Genomic DNA, 6,537 nt, shown 5'->3' with positions numbered 1-6,537 from the left:
AAAGATAATTGAATATGCTGCATGGACAAAACCATCCCTTCTGACATGAATGGAAATAAATGGTGCAAAATATATGTCATTTGAGAAGAAATATTTTGATCTAATAAAGATTATATTTAGTCAATTGTATCCCATCCCAACCGGATGACTTCCTCTAGACATGAAATACAATCATAAAATTGAATAATTTATTTTACCAAGAAAATACATACATCTTATAATAGTCAAACCAAACCTAGGATCTCTATCAACTTAATTAGAATATATTTATTAGGAAGATTATATATTTAAATAAATAAATAAATCTTAATTTTAATATATATATATATATATATTACTTTTAGTAATATAAATAAATAAATAAATCAAAAGATAGATTAAAGAGGAACAAAATTGAAAGAGTTTTTCAATTTCTTCGATGGGTTCTAACAAGTGGAAAAATCATATGTGACCATTCCTAAAATGAGATAGACAGAAAGTTTCTTTGTGAGGATTTAGCTAGATAATTTAATCATTGACTCTTGTACTCTCCATGCTTCACGACAATTTCTGTGGTATTATTCCTCAATATAGTAATTAGGTCAGCAATCTCAAGGACAGAACGTAATGAGATACTCAGCCTCGCACAAGTGAAGGTGCTACTAGCGTCATCGTAGGCATAACTATAAGCGTGAGGACAGGCTTCCTTGAATATCTGGGAGTAGTGCGTGGATTTGCATGTGCCTGGACCCCCATAGGCTCCCCTGCAGCAGTACTGATCCGTATTAAAAGCCAAACAAGCGCTCTTGCATCCCACCACACTGCCATCCTCTGCCTTCTCCTGCAACTCCGGCGGGCACAGCGCATTGATATCAGCCGAGCAGGCGAAGCATTGCAATATCCCATCGCTCCGCCCTGCGGGGCCACCGAGAGCGGAATATTGAAACCATCTACGCAGCTGATGTCGTAGAAATCCTTGCCTTGGTAGCCCTGCAGGGTGAACTCGATGAGGGTGACGGGTGGGATGCCCCCGGAGCCGAGGCAGGAAACCTGGCCGGTGGCGCAGTCGCCGGTGGCACATGAGAATTTTCCCGAGGCATCAGTGGAGCAAAGCGTCCGGACCCACACGCGGCCGGCCCACTTGACCGGGACGGTGACCGAGAGGGAAGCTGAGGGGGCGAGCTGGAAGCCGGTATTCGAGAGCGGGAGGGCGGTGGGGTTGGACAGCGTGGCGGGCCACACCGTTTGGCGGCAGTTGTTCCTGAAGGTGAATGTGGCTGAGCGCCACCTGAAATATACATATAGTTTTTAACGCATGCAGACGTTACTTACAAAGAATAAGATATCAAGGAAAAAAAAAAAGAAAAGGAAGAAAAGCTTAGAGATCGATGAAACAAACCTTGAATGAGAAGGGCGGTGAAGAAGGCGACGAAAAGGAGAGTTGGCATGGCCATGGTGGAGAGGGGCTTGGAATGCTTCTGATGGGCTTCTGAACGCAAATTAGTAATCTAACGAAAATAAAAAAGGCAAGAGGTAGGAGGGAGTGGGTGGGGAGGCTGAGTTTTCTGGAGAGATTTGGTTTGGAGGAGAGAGAGTTGGCTAAAGGCTGTCGAATGCGGGCCCACAGATGGCCCGTAGAGTATGTCGGCGCAAGCTGTCTCATGGCACGACCATGGACTGCTTGCATCCAGGAAGGAAAAGGGGGTGGGCTCGGTTGGCTCGGTTGGAAAGATTATGATTAGAATTTAATTGAAACACCTACAAAAGGGGAAGTTGTCGGCTAGTGGATCTAGCAAATCACATGTTTCTTTGGTAGAGATTACAATGAGAAAAAAAAGGAGCGAGAACAAAACTGGAAGTGAACCTGTGGATCTAACAAAATCATATGTTTCCTTCGGTTGGAGCAAGAAGAATGACAGGAAGTAACGTTATAGAGTGAATAATAGCCTGTCCCTTCCAGACCGTACTTTAATTTTTCTTTTTTTAGTATCAGAGCTGTGAAGAGAACCATTATAGGAAGATGAAAGAAGTACTATCCACATCCGTGAGCAAAGTTACTAAATTTAACCGGGCATTGAAGCAGCCAGTCGCCGGCATCTATGATTCATTGAACGATTATTAGCAGTATGTACGGTCACACATGGGCAGTAATTTCTCCCTTGTTGCTGATGAATGTACCAGATGCTGGTATATGACCCAAAAAGAATTTCCATTTCTGTACCAATCCTATTGGAACATGCGGTTGCCTTTTAACTTTAGTGATACATTTCACAAAAAAATAAAGAATAAATTGAGCCACAAAAAATTCTCCATGCGAATAAAAGATTCTACCTGGCATCATAAATTTAACCCGTGAGCAAAGTTACTAAATTTAACCCATGAGTAATTTTTTTTTTTCTATATCAGAGCTGTGAAGAGAACTCACTATAGGAAGATGAAAAAAGTACTATTACATCCGTGAGCAAAGTTACTAAATTTAACCCGTGAGCAATTTTTTCTTTTCTAGTATCAGAGCTGTGAAGAGAACTCACTATAGGAGGATGAAAGAAGTACTATCCACATCCGTGAGCCAAGTTACTAAATTTAATCCAGGCACAAAGTATAAAACATAAAATTTAATAATTTATTTATATTCAAAAATTTAATAATAGTCTGATAATATATATTTCAATGTAAATATCAAAATACAAATGAAACATAACTGGAATCTCTTAAATATATATAACTAAATTAAAATATTCATGAATATAAATATTCAATGGCACAAAATTATAAATTCATAATAACTAGTAGTTTAAAACATAACCGTCCATATCTACTAGCAAGATGAAAAGTTTTAACAAACAAGTACATAATAATATATGATATTTTTTTCAATATCTTTTGAAAAAAAAATAAAAGTGATAAATAAGTACACAACATAAAAATTTAAGCTAATGGACTTAAATTTATGTCAATATTTACAAAAACATCTTCTTGACTTGCAACGTTCTCATCTCCTCCATCTTTTCTCCCATTGAATTATTTCTATCATTTTCACCATCATCACCATCCAAATCTTTCAAGTTCAATATATCTATAAAGTCAAAATTTAATAAAAAATTAAAAAAAATCATATCTCATGAAATTATAATGATATTTTATTCGTAAACTATACAGTAAAATAATTGTTCATATTATTATATTTTTTTGAATAGAATATGATGCCAATTCACGACAAAAATTTTCAATTTCTCCGATGGCTCATCGACTAATACCCATGCATCATTATCATCAGACAATTCAAAGTCAATAGGATCATAGTTGTGATCTTTGAAATAAAATATGTATTTAATATTTATTCATTTGAAAATTAAATAATAAAAAATAAATAAAAGCAATTGGATATCATTCATAATAAAATTATTTTTCTTGTATCTCAAATTATAGTACACAAATACTAGATCATTAAGCTTTGATGCTCTAACCTATTTCTCTTTTTAGAATGAATATGTTCAAAAGATGCTCCAATTTCTCTCCACCAGGATGCACTATTAGTTTGGCTTAAAACTCAAATAGCTAACTTTTGCAAATTAGGTGCACAACTTCCATAGGTGACCCACTATTCATCTAGATACAAAATATCATATTTGTTAAAATAGAATGCAATTAAAAAATTTTATATCAATGAAAAATAAGGATACAACTAAAAAAAAGCTTATCTGGAGCCAAGCGACTTCGATCATTTATAGCCGATGAGCATCCAAAGTCATTCTCTACATTTCTAAATAAACTCATCTCATTAATTAAGTTCCCCTATAAGGTTAGATTACTGAATGAATACCTCTTTATGACATCTAAAAGTCAAAAATACTACGAGGATGTTTATCCATAAGTTCTAAATCATATTAAAAATAGAGATTCCACCAAAATCCAACTGCATGAAGATTTTGGTGTAATCCAAATCCACCAGAATCAATTATCCTCAAATAAGGTTCAATTATAACCTTTCTCCTTCTAAATCTCTTGATCATTCATCTCCAGCTTGATGCATAGTATGATACAAGTAGCCCATTAAAGATCTATCATCATTGTCAAAATCTTCAAAATTTAAATTAAAGTTCTGTTAGTTTAACAATGATTGCAATGCATTCCAAAAAAAAAAAATTAAATACATCATTGGCGAGTCTTTTTCCTTTACTATCTTAGCATAAGTTGAAGTTGTCACTCTCTAAAAGTCACTATTGCTCTTAATGCATCTTTGTAGCCCAATATGCTTTGTAAAGCAATAAAATTGATAGCAAAATATATAGATGCCAGAAGAATTATCTTTTTCTATCAGTAAATTTTCTCATCAAATACAAAGGATAATAATGTTATAAATATATTTTGTGATACCTGCAGCATGGGCTACATGGTCTTAACTGAAACTAATTTGCCAATATCTTATGATGAGATTAAGACAATAAGCAGTATAAGGTGATCAGAAAAGCATAGAAAAATCTTGCTCCAACTTCTTACCAGCAGCAACATAGTTTGCAGTATTATCAGTCATTACATGAACCACATTTTTAGAACCAAAGGACATGATAATTTTTTTGAACAACTTGTATAACATATCAGCTATCCTTGAGGTATCTGAAGCATCCATGCTTTTCAAAAATACAGTCTCTCTAAGATAATAAACTAAAAAATTAATCAAAATTCTCTATATTGATCTGTCCATCTATCAGCCATGATTGTGCATCCTGCTTTCTTCCATATGGCACAAAGCTTTCAACATACTTTTTCGCCTCATCAACATTTTTGGTTAATAAATAACCACAAACAGAATAAATTTTGAGTTTTATAACTAAGCCCCATACTAGCTATGCATCTATCATGCACTGATAATACTTAAAGTTGATAGTATTAAATGGCACACATGCATTTATTATCTATTTTGCCACCGCAAGATCACACCTTTCAACTGTTCTTTATTTTGCAACAAGTTTTTTATAGTTGGTTGAGCACCAGAAGTTGTTCTTAACATGAAATAATTTTTAATTATTTCTATTGTTTTTCTTTTCTATCTTCTATGTTTTTACTTTTTGCATTACCTGTAGACTTGTTTGATGAGGAGAAATTTTTTAAATATCATCATTTCACCTAATTACCTATAATATACTTATTCTTTATGTTCCTTATGCCTTACACTAAAGAGATTGTAATCTTCACTTATTTCTTTTGCTCTTTTCTTTTCTCACAAATAGCTTGAATATTTTTATTATTTGATGGCGAATATCACCAGCATCTTGCGGCATGGTTCTACTTCTCCTTTTGCTCCTGCAAGATGTTATTTGAAGCGATTAATCCCACCACCAGCAAATATCTTTCCACAATACAAGCATGACAACTTCATCCTTTTGGTATTACCACTAAGTTCAGGAGGTTCTCTACAATGATTTCATGCATGATCACTTTTACCTCTAACCCCATGTATTTGAGAGGATGAAGTATTACTTGAATCACCCATGGATGGTATACTCCCCTTAATAGAGGCCATTTTGATAATCTACAAAGAGAATTAAATTGAGCTACAATTTACAAGTAGAAGGTAAAACAACAGCATCAAGCCATCGACATCTTCTCCCACTCCTATCAAAAAAAAAATTTTCCCATGATCCCATAAAATCAGACTCATGGTCATGGGTCATAGGTAGCAGTTGAACTTGGAAAATGATGCTTCACTACTTCACTGTAACACAACAAGGAAAAAAGGTTAGAGTTAACTCACTGGAGAAGGAGGCTCCATCATCCTCGTCGGCTCATCCTCAGTCCCCACCATCATCGGTTGTTGGTCCACCTCCTTCGCTGCCATTGCTGCCGACTTGGTCATCAAGAAGGGAAGATGGTGTCTTGAATTCGGAAAGTCGAAGGACGATGGATGAACAGTAAATTCCTAAGGGTCAAATTGCCCGACTTGACTTTTTGATTCAAGACTTTAAAGTTTAAACTTTAAATGTTTGTTAGCTCAATCGAGTTTAGCTGTGTCAAGCGGTTTGCGGTCCAACTGGCCGGTTCACATGGATTTGACTGGATTTTAAAAATAAACAGTTCAATTAGATAACTGACCCGTTCTATGGTGGCATTATCAGGTTTCTGATGACCAGTTGGGCCGGGTTGGGTTTAATAACTATGTGTGTGAGACCTAGCCTCACCATTAGCTGGCTAGGCCCATTGGCCCGCATGGTGTGAAGAGAAAGGCCCAAAACCTGTTTCCATGATTGAATCCGGTCAGAGCCCCTGTTCGAACCAAAGTTGCAGAAGAGGTGGATTCCGCCTCCTCCTCAAACTTCGACCAGTCGCCGGCTATAGATCATACCCACCGAGAAGTAACCCCATGTCCTTTCTCTCTCTTCGTCGTCTCTTCTCTCTTTCATGTCCGGTGCCTTATTATTGGGCTCACCATGCCGTCGCCAAAGCCTTGCAGGAGACGAGGCATTATCGCCTCCCAACCTCCCTGACACACTCTTTCCTCTGTCTCTACCTCATGCAGTCATCACCAACCGGTATCTCACCTGAATCGCCGGAATCAGG

The 6,537-nt window shown here is 36.5% G+C and overlaps 1 pseudogene; it reads right to left on the bottom strand.

The window, feature by feature from the left end:
- Positions 1–590: 590 nt before the first annotated feature.
- On the bottom strand, positions 591–1,433 carry LOC105034505 (thaumatin-like protein 1b; annotated as a pseudogene).
- Positions 1,434–6,537: the final 5,104 nt, after the last annotated feature.

The sequence above is a fragment of the Elaeis guineensis genome, chromosome 11 (assembly GCF_000442705.2).
Source record: "Elaeis guineensis isolate ETL-2024a chromosome 11, EG11, whole genome shotgun sequence".
In the NCBI taxonomy this organism is placed as follows: Eukaryota; Viridiplantae; Streptophyta; class Magnoliopsida; order Arecales; family Arecaceae; genus Elaeis; species Elaeis guineensis.
Note: the sequence above shows the minus strand (reverse complement) of the source record. Positions and strands in the feature narration are given on the sequence as shown.